General features: G+C 40.6%; 1 protein-coding gene across 3 annotated transcripts in view; it reads left to right on the top strand.

The window, feature by feature from the left end:
* The first annotated feature begins 275 nt into the window (after positions 1 to 275).
* dlx1a (distal-less homeobox 1a) overlaps positions 276 to 15,550 on the top strand; it is a 32,858-nt gene continuing 17,583 nt past the window's right edge. For 2 of the 3 annotated variants that reach the window (XM_074659313.1, XM_074659312.1), the window contains exon 1: positions 276 to 584. The gene's annotated coding sequence lies outside the window, so the exon portion shown is untranslated. The remainder of the gene's footprint in view (positions 585 to 15,550) is intronic. The other variant, XM_074659314.1, reaches the window with a different exon arrangement.

The following is a 15,550-nucleotide window of genomic DNA, read 5'->3' as shown; positions in this document are numbered from 1 at the left end:
AAGAAAAAGTGAAAAAATTAGTTTTTTTTAAAAAGCCATAGTATAATATGCTTAAAAAAAACATACTATACTACAGTATGTCAAAAAAAGTCTACAGAATGACGAAAAAAGTAAAAAAAAATAGTCATGTCGAAAAAAAGTCATAGTGTAGTATGTCAAAAAGGTAAAAAAAAGTAATGTGTAATAAAGTAAGAAAAAAGTTATAGTATATTATATCAAAAAAAGTAATGAAAAGTCATGGTATATTGTGTCGAAAAGTAAAAAAAAAAAAAAAAAAAAAGGTCATGTATAGTATGAAAACATTTTTTTAAAAGAAATTTATAGTATGTCGAAGAAAAAGTGAAAAAAGATTTTAAAAAAATAAAAAGGTCTAGCTAACATGGCTAAAACATTACTAAACTTGATGCAGCAGAGCCCTAGATATGTTTTATTATGGTTGGCCCATTCTTCTTCCCTGTCAAAACATGGCGCCTACATTACCCACAATGCAACTCCAACACCTGTCTGAGGTTCTGGTTCGTTACCATGGTTATGCTAGTAGCGGCTAGTATCCTCGAGCAGAGACGAGCAGCTACGAAGGTCTGGTAAGCTCACTTACTCTTTCTAACGGAAACTGAATATTAAATGTATTTCCACACTTGTAGTGCAGCTCCTTCTGGAGTCACAAGTGTCTTTATACAACTTTTGTATAATTTGTATTAATATAAAATAAGCCAGTATAGATACAGGAAAAACATATTATATACAAAAAAAACATAAATAAGTAAAAACAATATAATTAAAAACAATAAAATAAAATAAAATCTATTTATATACATATATATATCCTGTATACATACATACTTACATACACATGTACGCACACACACTATATACACATACAAAAAACACATATACATATAGTCAATTAAAAAAAATCAGTGTACAATTCAGTCATCTCACTCTATATATCTTATTAATTTCCATATTAATCTCAGGCATTTGCATAACATAGTGTGAGTATTAAATAAGTTATTTAATAAAATAGGCTACTGATGCAGAATGAAATATAATTTAATTTAAACCCAATGACAGACCACACTATGGTCCTTAGCTGTAAATATTTCCAAATGTTCCTTTTATCAGTTGAATAAATTGTTATTTCAGTTCCTCAAACACTTCAGGATATTTGACTTATTGCTTTATTGTTGCTTGAAAATCATGATGTTGTATTAATGATTCACTTATTTCCTTTATTCTGTTTGCGGCATTCTTTAGCATTCAAAACTGCTCCACCAAATGAAAATCTGCTCAAAGATTGTAGGTCAACCCCTTGAGAAAATCTATGAATCAGCCTATCATAATAATATATTAAGGCTGGCTAACACCATCGTCTCTGACCCCAACCATGTTTTGAACAGTGAATATGAATTGTTACCATCAAATCGGAGATACAGGGTTCCACGATTTAATAAGGTTAGACTGAAGCTCTCTTTTGTACACCAGTCAATCCTGAAACTAAATATGGAGCCTAATCCCAGATCAAATGTACGTTGAAGGGCCCTGAATATCGTCTTCTGTGATTGTAATGTTTAAATGTACGTATCCTTGTTTCTTGTCTTTGTCCTTTTTGTGATGTTGCAAATGGAGCTGCCGTGATGCAAAACACATTTCAGATCTGTCTGACAATAAAGTATCGTATCGTTGTATTTGAGGGAATTATCACATCCTCCCTTATATGATGAATAACGTGAAATTGCAAAGAAGCTTGTCAGGGGCTGTAGAAACTGAAAAGTTCAACACTTGAGGAGACAATCTATAGACATTCATATAGGATTTGAAATATCAGTGCATAACCCTATGCTATAGATCCCAGCTAGCCTGATTAATGGATTTTCCAGTATGTGTTTTATATATTTGAGCCGTTTGAGAGATGTAATTTTGTCCAGGCACCCTCTCACGGCTAATGCAACTTCTGATTGCCGCTGATGTTGAGTGTTACACTAATGAGTATTATGGTTTTCAATTGAAAACCTTTGGGCCACTGTATTGCCCCCGCTTGTGCAGATCACTGTGATGAATACCCATCATACTTTATGATACTTTAGCACATTGTCTCTAAATGAAGGCTGCCGGGTCAATTTTCAATTTTTTCCCCCTCTTCACATGAAACAAGACAAAACCTTGGAACCCTTCACATCTCTAATTCAGATTGATTGAATCCACTCGTGGCCACAAGGGGCCTCATCTCACTGTAGTTCTCTCTGCTTTTTTCTGCTGTGAGTGCACATTTCACATTGCACTGCACAAGCTCAGCCGACTGACCTGCTAGTGGGAAGTGACATTATTGTTTAGTAGGTACATGTGCTATCTCATTAATTCCACCAGCAGTACACGACTGTTTAATAGAGCCATCATCGTCAGGTTTTTATGCAGCATGTCGATGCCCCTACTCCAGTCCTTACATACTGTATCTGGTGAGCAAACTGGTGTAGATGTGGATTGTTTGGACGATCTGCAGGCCTCTGTGTAGTTGTCAGAAGGTTGTGAAACCCCTTTTGCTCCTTCAGACCACACAGTGGAGTTTACAGAAGCTTAATTATTACCCCCACAGTTCACACACTAAGTCTATCCTGGGCCCTCATGTCACATTGCACCTGTCTGCAAATACTCAAAGCATAAAGGAGATTGTTTTATTTAAAGGAAAAGCTCGGCATTTTGGGAAATATGGTGCCTTCAAATGGGGTCGTGTTTACTGTGTTTATGAGAGGAGTCCATATGAACGCCCCCCTCTTGTGGTATTCATGACCTCGTAAGTGGAAAGTTTCTGAAAGCTCAGAGGTTACGAGTTGTGACGTGTTTGTCAACGTTGTCAGAAATGGCGGAGGCCATGGAAGTTAATTTTTCGGTGCATAATAAGTTAATATATTGTAATTTTCATCGTTTATTGTTTTTCTTTGTAATTTTATAATATGTCTAAGGAAAAAGTTGATATTCCGGCCTCATCTTGTCATTATGTATTTGCATTTACATTATGTTACCCGCTTGCTTAATTGTTAGCCTCTGTGGCTTCGAGATGCCGACAGTAACGTTAATATTGCCGTTGCTTAGCAGCGGTTTTCTCACGACTTAAGCAATTGAACGCCGAGCATATCGTGTACACGACTTCCCATGTTGTAAAGATGAGCTCACAAGTGTCATTTGAAGGCACCAATATGCACATCCGCTTTCTTGCACAGAGTTAGACGAACAGTGGCCCAGCAACCAGCTGAGTCCTAACCAAGGAATAGTCCGGCACATAACCGCTCATAAAGCAGCAATCACCCTGCACATAATATTTAGTAATTTTTAACAACCTTAAAAATAAGCGGTGATTGCAAAATTGTGATCTTACCTGAAACATCTTGTTACTGTGCTTGATTTTTGTCTTACTTTAAAAGCAGCGCCCCCCGGTTCAGTATGGAGTATGCACTTCTGATTAGAGCTTAAACGAGTAGTCGATTAATCAATTAGTCAATTGACCAAAAATGTATTGTAATTTGGAGCGATTTAGATAGTAATTTCAAGCAAAAAATAGTAAACATGCTATTGTTCCAACTTCTGTCTGAATGTGAATATTTGCTGCTTTTCTTCATTACATTACAGTAAATTGAAAATCTTTGGGTTTTGGACTGTTGGTCGGACCAATAGTTGATTGGCAGACTAATCGATAATGAAATTAATCGTTACTTGCAGCACTACTTCTGATACATCACAAGTGGTGTTTTTGAAAATACCTTTTTTTAGTAAACAATCAGCAACAGTTTACTCTCTGTAGACTTTTTAAATTGTATTCCCTTTAAGCTGTGTACACATGATCAGCGGTGGAATCGTTCTGCGCTGACTGTGCCATTGTCTTCCTATGGAGAGAGTGGTGCCGCCCGACTAGAGGGAAGCGCTACACTCGGCGCTCGAAGTTCAAATTATTTCAACTCTGACCTTGGTTGCCGCTGACTTTTCAAAGCTCACCCAATGAGATCATGTGCAACTGTTGTTGTTGCCTAGAAACAGTGAATGGCATTCCTTACACTCTTTTTGGGGAGATATTTTACCTGCTGCCTCTGCAAGTCTCTGCACCACACCTCGCTCTGAGTGTAGAGCAAATCTTGTGAAGTAGGGCTGCACATCGTGATCACGATTTTGGCTTCCCACAATTAAATGAACATGATCGCCTGCGATATTGATGCGTGCTCTGCTCATAGAAAACTCTGCATATCAAATGAAGTGCTTCCTAAACTAACAGCCAGCGATCCAGAGGTTTTGGCTTCACTTTTGGGGATAGATATTATCTATGCAACCAATATGTTTATGATTAAATTGAGAGCATAAAATTGTTTATCTAGCCTGTTAATGTTGCTAATTTTGCTCTCGAAGTGCACCAGATTGATGCAATTAACTTTAAAATGTAGCCTACAAAATTTAGGGGGAATATTTCTGTATTTTATCATATTGCAATATACATTGCAGGAAAAAAAGTATATTGCAATGTCAGTATTTTCCAACATCATGCAGCCCTAATTTGAATATTAGCAGAAATGTAGCACAACATGGAAGTGAGAGCACTGCTCTGTTTATTTTAATGTGAAAGTGCTATAAAAATATTTTGTTGTTAAAATCTATGAATAATCGTGATAAATAATCGTGATTGATAAAAAATAATCACGATTATCATTTTTGTGTAATGTGAAGGCAGCTTTATTTTCAATCCAAACTGAATACCATGAAATAGCACATGTATTCAGTTTGAATACCATGTGCTGTAGTCATGAAATACACTACGAAGCTGTTGCATCACCTGTCTTGATCATGAAGAACATTTCTGTCTTCTAGTGTTTAAGATGTCATAGAAGTGTCTATATGTCTAAAAAACAAAGCTACATCCAGGCTGAAAAGTGCAATATTCAACACATCTATTTCAGCTTATTCCCCCTCTGCAGTCTATCAGCCATTCAGGTGCGGTGGATTGAAATCTAAAGAAGGCAGTGCACTTTCTTCTGGAGTCGAGGCTATTACAGTGGATCCAGCAGTGGGCCCTCAGTCGCTGCGCTTTTGTAAGGGGGAACACAGTCTGTCTATTATGTTGTGTCAGAGTGGAGATGTGGGAGGTTGATTTATGTCTGAAACTGTCATGGGTTTCAATCTACCCTCTCTCACTTTTATTATTTCACAAGAAAAAAAAGGGGAGGAACATCCATTAATGCTCGCGTTTCCTCGCTTTTCCCTAGCAAGTTTAATCATGCAAATAATTCCATGTAACTTACATTAAAGCAGGCAGAAAGGCCATTATTCTGTGAAATGACACAACAACAGTATCAAGCTTGACTTGAATATTTGGTTTCACCTGTTGGCGTTTTCTGCTACTGTTACCTTATGGCGCCTCCACATCTCTCCACTGAGACAGACAGTGAGGGAGTTTTGGACCGGAGCCCAGCTGTACTGAGGGACCTGCTGAATATGATACCTGTGTGGAGGAGCTCCAGCGTCTTAGCCCCCAGGTTCCCAGGAGAGAGCCTGCCACCCCCCCACCACCCCTCCCACCATCACTGCTTTTCTTATCGTGTTCACATTTCTTTTGTGCTCCTTGCTTACCCACATACCCCGAGGCTACCGAGCCCCCTCTTCACCGTCAGTGAACCTGGCCCGGTCCCTTTTCTCTGCTAAATGAGTCCTCTTTAAGATAATGTTTGATGCGCTGACAGCCAGAACCAAAACAGTGTAAAAGAAACCGAGTTTGACATCTTTTAATTGTGCGTTAGAAGGCAGAGATTGTGGTTTGTTGGACTGCTTTCAGATCACGTTGCTGATATGGTAATTTGCTCAAGTGAAGGATGTGATGAAAGTGGTGGTGTTGATAGTTTAGAACTCCCTCGTCCAGTCTGATAGTTCCCCTCTCCATAAACATGACACGATTCCTCTGGCAGTGCATATTTAAACAGTATTTGTTTCTGTAAATCGCCTTAAGTGACGGCAAATCTAAAAATAGCAGCAACAATTAGGGTTTGTTTTTAGATAGGACATTTTAATCTCCTGCAATAAACAGATGCAAATGTTCATTATGATGAAGAATAAATGGCAGATGTGCATGAAATGAATAAGTCCTGAATATGCCAGTGTTTTTATTTAATTTTTTTGCAATATTCACGGTAATTGATTTCCATCTGTGTACGACCAGAGCTCGTGGTTATGATTGCATCTGTCGGCTAAATGATTTGGGTTTATGGTGCACTTCGAAATCGAGTGTGTATTAAGCCAGATTTCTATTTAGATAACATACAAATAGACCAGTTAGTGCACATAAAGCGCTGGATTTTGTTATCGTGATTGACAGTGAGCGAGCAGCTGCGTGACGAGACGTGTTATTTTTGTCACAAGTGATGCGTGTTTGCAGAAATAATCCTGTCCTTCATTACAGCCCGATGAAGATGATGTAGCTTACTGAAAACCTTTCTTCCTGTTGTGCTTTTTTAATTGACTTGAACAAATGCAAATGGCCCTGTGAGTTTTGAGTCATCATGCTACATATAATCATCAATGACTGGAACCTGCTGTGGCATTTGGTTTTCATTTACTCCATGTGTAGTACTAAAATATGGCATAACAACATCTACCAGGAAGTTTGGTGTAAAGCCATGGAGGACTAATTTTCAATGTGTGCTTTAAAAGAAAATGAGTTATTAGTTGGAAGAACATTCATGTGCCAATGTGCTGCGCAGCATGGAGGGTTTAATTGTGAAGTTATTTCTGTAAAAAAAAATCAACAGAAAACTCGAAGGGTGGGCTTTTAGTTTTGATCTGCACATGAATGGCCTCCTTGACTTGCTGTTATTTTTCAGCACTGACTTTTCTTGTACTGCGCGACCTTGCCTCCGTATTAATCTCTCAAATGAGCCGTGATGTGGAGTTGGACGAACATGTGCTCTCCTAGATGTAGTTTTCTAATTAAAACCGTCCCATTAGGCTGTAATTGGTGCTATCTGAGGCTAGGACGGAGCCGCATGCGGGGGGAGCGAGAAGTCAGACTGAGATGGTATCGGGGGCCGAGGAGACAGGAAGCCTCTGTGTAATCTTGTCAGGTTGGAGATCGCGGCTGCGATCAAGCCAACTGGACTGAACTCTACTTGTCTGCTTCTGTACTGTAGCTTCAGAGCCAGTATACTGAACTAATGTGAACTCTTATCTTTGTTGTTTCACCTGGGTGTTTACATGTTGGAATATTTTCAACTTTGTATAAAAGGCAAGTAGAGTGTTATGGTTGTGATCAGTGTGTACAAAGAGTATCTGAGTGTGTATGTGGTTAGTTTATGTTAAAAGTCAGGAGGTAGAATAACACAGCCCGGTCTCACAGGAAGGCGTATAAATAACATGAAATTACAGGGACATTTTGCGTGTCATTTGTACGCCACTTTTCGCTTGTGATTTGTACCCACGCACCAAATTTATGGTAACGTCCGCAGTTAGATTGACAAAACCACTCATTTAGGTTTAGGCAAGAAAACCACTTAGTTTAGGTTTAGGAAAAACGTCACGGTTGGGCTTAAAATAAATACATAAACTAAGTCAAATATGCACGTAAACAACCTAACATAAGTACGGAAAACCTGTCACTAAAAAACATGTGACTAACGTAACTTACAAAACAAAACACCGTTCTATCTATCTATTTGATTCGTGTGCATAGACATAAATTATTATTTTTTTCGTGAAGCTCGGCACGCCTTTCAACAATGTATTTTTCATGTGTTTTCCTAGCAACACATGATGCACGTCTCAATTTCTGCTCCCGTTTTTTCAAAATAAAACTACTTAGTTAAGTTTAGGAATAGATCGACTTGGTTAGGTTTAGGCAACAAAACTACCTAGTTAGGTTTAGGAAAAGATCGCGGTTTGGGTCGAAATAACATCGGAAGTGGTGTAACTTGAGTAAGGAAGTTACGTTACAAATGAATCAATGTTGACTTGTGGTTTCATACGGGACATGAACACCGGTCTCCTGGGTGAAAGTCCTGTGTTTTTTGACCCACCCCTCCACACCGACCTCCTCCCTATGCGGGGTTCGCCGGTCTCTATACTTCCCAGTTTACAATTACGTGGATTACATACGAAGTGATTTTGTGCTGACCATCACAGCACACTAAATGCCTTGCACATTATTGTGTCATTCATACGCCTTTTCGTGCGAACGGGCTGAATAACACCAGTAGAAGCTAAACATGTGAAGACAGGTTGTTTCTCGGCTGCGTTCATGGGAACCAAAATCCAGTCAGATTATGTGCCGTTTTAAACTTTCTCTTCATATGTGATGTTCTCAGTTTCAACTGCTTCCCCACAATCACAAGCGATTAAAATATTATTTGGCTGCAGGGCAAACAGACAGGCAACATTATCCATTTCATACTGAACGGTTTAAGTAACAGATCTGCTAAAGAGGAGTGAGATGACAAAATCAAATTCAGTAGCGAAGGCCATTCAGAAGATTTATACAAGTGTCCTAAGCTAACACAGTAATGGATATGCTGGTGGGGTGTGACCTACAGTAGAATGAGAAATGCCCAGTAAACCTTAACCGTACACAAGAATCAGGGGATAGTGAGAAGACTGCTATTAAATTACACATATGTCACTCACAATATGATAACAAAACACTCCCAGGACCCCGGTCTGAAACACTGCGACGCTCTCACCGTGTTTTTTTCCAGCGAGCTTACTAAGTAAATAGGAATGCTGCACACAGACACACACTGACATTTGCCAGATGCTCGGTGCTAATTAGGACCAAGCATTCCCCCTCATATGGAGTGTGTGAGAAACCACAAGTGCACCGCTGGCCGACCTGTAAGACCTGACTGGGGAGGAGCTCTTGTGTTTGTACTCTGAACGCTTGAACATAACAAACTCAGGATTGTTATTCAGAGCAGGAATTTGTTGTTTCAGTTTTCATACAAGGAGAAGCATATGGGTTCTTTGATTTAAGTCACAATTTTTTGATTAATCTGTTGATTTGGAAGCCAAATAAACAATTTACAATGTATTTTACTTATAAACATGAGTGTTAAATCCAGCAGGATCTCCCAGAAGCTCCAGTTAGATGCATGAGCAGATATTGCTCTGCCTCTCCACTCTGTCATTTAAGATACTTACGTTCTTGCTGCCTGTGTGGGTGAGCCACAGCAAAACGCAGGTGCCGAGAAGCGAAATGCTTTCGCCTCGTTGCTATTTTCAGCAGTTTGCCATCGGCACATTATCCTTTTCAGGTATGACATTCATCGTTTATCATCTAGCCTCCACGTTTTCAAATCTAAGCCACCATACCGCCTACAAGCTTCCAAATATAATCCACCCATATCCAAAGACCTGTCCCTCCCTCCTGCATAATGATCCTCTCTGCAAACCCTCCTCCACCCCCAAAATGGTGGTGGTGGTGCTGGGGCACTAAGCAGGAAGTGAAAGGAGACCTGAAAGCTCCAGCCACCCACAGACCCACCCCTCCCCGCTCCTCACCCAGCTCTCCCAGGCTGCAGCGTGGCTCTGTGTCCTGGCTCCTGTCCAGGTTCTGGTGCTGTGATGGGGAGGGTCACGCTTTGCGTCTGACCCCGGGCCTGCATGTTGGATGTTGTTATTATTAGTGCTCCGTGCCCCCTGGGCGGGCGGTCCCCAAAGCAGGAGGAACTGCCGGGCTCTGGAGAGGCTCTAGACCTGGAGAACAGCTGTGCGGGTTAGAGGCTGCCGGGGGGCCCCGCGGTCCACCGAGAGCACCGCTGCACTGGCCTGCCAGGAGCGACAACTAGTTCTTCTACAGACCTCCTCATAGGCTGCTGCACAGCAGGACCAAGCCAGGTGGCTGGATACACTGTTTAATACAGCGGACGTGGATGCTTACAATATAACACAGTACATCCAATAAATGACACGATGGACTAGGGATGCAAGAAAATATTGAATATTGTGATACTATGTTATGTGATACTGTATCGATTCTCAAAAACTATATTGATTTTTAATTAATAGTTTGCATGCAAAGATTAACTCAGTAAATACTTTATTTTATCTGCAAAGAGATGCCCCCTCTCAGTGTATGTGTCCTCTCAAACTAGTGCTATGATGTTGGATGCTACAGATACTGTTGTAAATGCAAATGCAGATCCCACTGTTCTGATCGCATAAAAAATTTTTTTTTTTTACTCTAATTGGATGCATATGGTGGGGTTTTCTTTATACTGTGACAGTTTTCCTAAAATTAGATTTAAAAAATTGCAATATATCGCCTGCTTATAGTATCGCAATATATTGAACTGTAACCCCTGTATCATGATACTGTATCATGCCAGATTCTTGCCAATACACAGCCCTACTATAGACTATATATACCATGAGAATAACTTAGACCATTGGTTCACAACCTCTGCCTGTGACCCCTTAAAATTAAGCGATGTGTCTACTGATCACAAGTTATTTTCTTAGTGTGAACATAAAAAGTGATGTAGAATAAGGCGAGGTGGATGGGTCCAACAAACACAGGACTTTCAACCAGGAGACTGGTGTTCGAAACCGGTGTTTTGTTTTATAAGTGACGTTTGTGACGTGTTTTTTAGTGACGCATTTTCTGTATGTTTGTTTCGTTGTTTCCATACATATTTTACTTAGTTTACGTACTTATTTTAAGGCCAACCATGACGTTTTTCCTAAACCTAACTAAGTGGTTTGGTTGCCTAATCCTAAGTGAGTGATTTTGTTGCCTTTCTGCTATTACTGCACCTTCATACACGTGTGTAATATTCAAGCCTCGGCGAGACAAACCTGACACTGACACGCTATATTCTGGTGAACAGGCGCTTTGGCGTGATACCGGGTTGGATTTTTTTCATCTGGTTACCCCTCAAATCTATTTTGGATTAATTTGCAGACCTGACCCATAGGTCGAGAACTACTATTTCAAACCATGGTGAGCAATGTTGAAAATCAATTAGCAGGACGGTTTTATGGCAATATTGGATTTTTTTTTATATATCATGTAATATAATATAATCAATATAATTAGCCAAAAACAAACATTCCTGGCAAATTTTTAATCTATTAACAAATTCTCCATTGATTTTTCAACTAATTTATTATATCATTCACTTTATATATCAATATTGTGTTTGTTTTTTTAATCTATATCATCCAACCCCTACAACTAAGCTGATCCAACATTTTAAGCTTCCCAAAGGTTCATTAATAAAACCTTTATTTGAGCCCTCTTATATTGTAACAGGTGTTCCTGTAAGCGTGTAAACTCTGAATTTAAAAACATATTTTTGAATGTATATCTGTATTCTATATATATGCTGCATGCGTCAGGCGTTGCAGACATATTCTATTATTCGTGTTAGCCATCAGTTTCTTTGTGAATGAATTGCAGCTATAGGAGGGCAAAGTGTATTTAAAAGCCTAGCGTACCTCTCTACCGTCTTAATTATGCCTATTCTTTGGCAGTTCTGGAGGGGGGCCGTCTAACTGTGTAAATAGCTCTGGAAATTGCGTGTGGCCTTTGACTGTCTCTGTAATTGCGAGACTCTTGCAGTATTTTGCTTGGCAGTCTGAGAGGTTAACCCCTGAGGGCTGGAGGCCTGGAGCTCTCCGTCTGACTGGCAGAGGGCTCCTCAAAGCCCCACTTGTTCACCTCCCAGCCCGGGCAGCTCTAAGCCGCCGCTGATCCTCTTCTAGACGAGAGGGGAGAGTGGGCAGGCGGTTGCATTCAGCCATGGCGGAGGCTCTGCTGGGTGAAGCCTGGAGTGATGCAGGGCCACACAGACACACCCAGCTCTCCCTGGCTGCACCTGGGCAGTCAGTAGCGCTCGTAGCCTCGTCACCAGCACTAAACTCTGGTTTTAGCCGTAATCAGATTATATGGACGCTGCTGCAGTAAGTGGTCAGTTTCCCCACAAACCTTTTTTCCCGTATTCCATGAAACTGTAAATGTGGACTGTTCCTGTAGTTAATGATGTGCAGATGGATGCACTTAATTTGGTTATATTGAATGAGTGTTTTGATGCAATTGTGCACTTAAATGTCAATTTAGCAATTTATACAGTGTATCACTGTTCATTTACAAAAATGCTCATTACAAGGCCACAAAATGCACTTGGCAGCGCAGAAAATAACGAAGAGAGATTAGGAAAACAAACGTTGAGTGTAACATTTCCAAAAACAATGTTAAATTGATTTGATCACAATCCTGCACATTAATCCCGTATTTTGAAGGGTTTCACATCCATGGCGCTGTTGATTTTGAACGTCTCCATCTCAGAAGAATTCGGTGGGTCAAGTTGTGCAGAAGGTGCAGTTGTAGCTGTCTGCATTGATGGATGATGTTGCCGTATGAAATGGTCTGTAAAGATGCAGCCTCTTTTGGAGTCACAGCAGAAACTGTAGAGAAAAGACAACATGTGCAGTTTCCTCCTCGGGTTCCCACATTGTTCTCGCCAGCTCTGCTCCCCCTGGGCCTTGAGAACGACTCTGTACACCCCAGACAAAAGTACACTGGCAGAAAAGAAATATCAAGGCACAAAAGCTCTTTATGTAATGCTGTCAAGTTGCATTGATTTTCCTTTCCCCGTATATTTGACAGACAACATAAAATCGTTGCTTCATGTCATGTCAAGCTGGGCTTCGGAGATCGCATCGGCTCTGCCAGTATCACTCAATTCTTTGGTAGAAGTGTTTCTTGGACTAGACGTTGACTGTGAGTAATTCATTTGTGTGAACTCTGAACACATTTGTTGCCTTTACACAGCGACACAAAAACAAACTGTTCTGCAGAAAGTCAACCTAAGTTAGTGTTTTCTTACGAAACTTTGTATCCCTCACCACGAGGCAGTGTGGAGTATCTGAGGTTGGCTCTGTTTCATCAGCGGATGGATGGATTCAAGGACCGGAGCAGGAATGGGGTGCTGGTTTGTCTCTGGGTTTTTGTGGAGGATCAGCAGCTGTGTAATCAGACCTGGCTCTGACCCTACCTGTCCGGACGTTCTTCCTCACCCTCCGTCATGTCCATGTGTCATGCACACGCTGATGAACCGCTGGTCGCGTGTAACCTCTGAGCTGGTTTGACCCGCAGTCTGATTTAGTGAGGATATGCCACGACTACCAGTACTGTAGGAACTACTACTACAGTACATTATTCTTTTTAATCAGTGCTTTATTTAAACTCACGCTGATTTACTGTTGACCTGTGGCCACTCGAGCTGTGCAATAAATGGACAGAAAACAAGAACATCATAAATACACAATTCAGTACAATTTTCAGGTACTTGTAGTTTACTTGACTATTTCTACTTTTACACCTTTACATTTCGCAGTGAAATATTGTACTTTTTATTCTACTGCATTTATCTGACAGCTATAGGTGGTTACTGTACTTAGAAGAACATCAACAAATAAAATATAATGTATAGTTGTAGACGAAACTATCCAGCAATATATAAAGTAGTTCAAATTAGCCTCATCTGGACCAATAACAACATTTAAATGCTGTGTATACGTCATTGCATCAATGATCATAATACAATTATACATACCATACAGAGGCAGAGAGCTGAGTGACGTTGAGCTTTAGCTAACGGTAGCTATGACGACAATGACGACCTCACCAGTTAGCTTTCACATTATGTGGCGGAGCCGCCTAGTTTGCTGTTTCTCTGCGACAAAGTGCAGTTACTAGACTACTCCTGGTTTTTAGATCAGTTACTGCTCATGTTACTTGCTGATTTCATGGAAATCATACATTTCTATGGTTTAGGCAAAAGTGATTTATCAGAATAAACCTGGGGCTTGTAGCATTTCTTTCTTCTACTTTTTGGTGCAACATCTTGAAGTTTTGCACATAAACATAGGCTATGTTATATGAAATGAAGGTTGAAGTTTTTGTTTTTATATATGTGTTAGTAGGGCTGCACGATTATGGCCAAAATGATAATCCCGATTATTTTAATCAATATTGAGATCCCGATTATTTATCCCGATTATTCATTGATTTAAGCGACAACTTATTTTTATTGCATTTTCACATTAAAATAAACAGAGCACTGTTTTCACTTCCATACTCTGCTACATCTCTGTTAATGTACAAATTAGGGCCAAACGACGTTGGAAAAAACTGACATTACAATATTTTTTTACTGCTATATATATTGCAATATGAAAAAACACAGGAATATTCACACTACCCCTTTGCTGGCTATATTTTAAAGTTAAATGCTTCAATCCGGTGCACTTCGAGAGCAAAATTAGCATCAATAAGAACTAGATAATAATAGACAATTCTATGCTCTCAATTTAATCATAAACACATTGGTTTTATAGATAATATCTATACCAAAAAGTGAAGCCAAAACATCTTGATCACCGGCTGGTGGCTGGCTGTTAGTTTAGTTTAGTTTAGTTAGGTTTTTCTGTGCCATGCTTTTATTTCTGCATGGCATTACATGGAAACTGACTTTAGTAATATAACATTAGTAAAATTATGAATGCTACTCTATGTATTTTTAGATTCTAATATTGCTACTTTTACTTAAGTAAAGGATCATCTGAGTATGTCTTCCACCCCTGCTGTCTGATAAATAGCCACATTATCTGCTGACATTGTTTAGCCTGTCTGACGATTGAGTTGACTGTGACACAATAGAGGAAGCAGCCAGTGTCAGACATGTGGATGCTCTGCGGTCCCTGTTGAGAACACTAAGCTCTGTATTTGCAGTCCTCTTGCTGAGGATAACAGCCTCTCCAGCCCAGGTTAGGAGTGGGGCTCCCTGCAGCTGCTGTCTCTGAGGCTGATTAGTGCGGTGATGAGCGAATGAGGGCCGGGGGAGCCGCGCACACACACACACTCTGAAAGGGTTAAGCAGCCGGTTAGGGAGGAGACCTGCTCTGTGTCCAGGATGTTGAGTGCTGCGGCGCGATGGTGTGCTGTTACACTGCATGAGGCCTCGGCTCCACTTGGGTTCTGATTGGGCCTGTAAGATCACAGCCACCACCACCACCACCACCACCACCACCACCACCACCCCTCCTCTCTGCCATCCCCCTCCTCCCTGAGGGTTTCTCTCTCCACATCCTCCCTGCTGATTATCACCACTGCCAGAGCTGACTCTTGCACTCCAGCTGCTGTCCACACTCTGGCTCTGGGGCTAATTTAACCAGGCTGCATGGAGGGAGAAAACTTTCTCACACAGCCTGAAGAAGCAGAGCTCCTGCACAGCTAAAGCTCCTCCCAGGCTTCAGCTTGTTGCCCTCCATCAAGCTGCTCAAAAAAGCTCCGCTAACACTACATGCCTCTCCGTCAGGCTTTCCCTGGTGGTGCGTTTGAACATTATCCAGAGCTACACATGATCAGAACAAGGTCACAATCCTCTTTACTCAGGGGTATTTCATCAGTGCAAAGATTAGACAGCGGAGGTTTCCCTGCAGACCAACATGTGTTGCTCTCTGCAGGTGTTTCCTGTTGAGCAGAGTCAGGGCAGAGTGCTGCCTTCACTGTCCAAAAGGTGACTCTCAA

Source organism: Sebastes fasciatus, chromosome 14 (assembly GCF_043250625.1).
Source record: "Sebastes fasciatus isolate fSebFas1 chromosome 14, fSebFas1.pri, whole genome shotgun sequence".
NCBI lineage: Eukaryota > Metazoa > Chordata > Actinopteri > Perciformes > Sebastidae > Sebastes > Sebastes fasciatus.
This window is presented reverse-complemented; position numbering and strand designations above follow the sequence as displayed.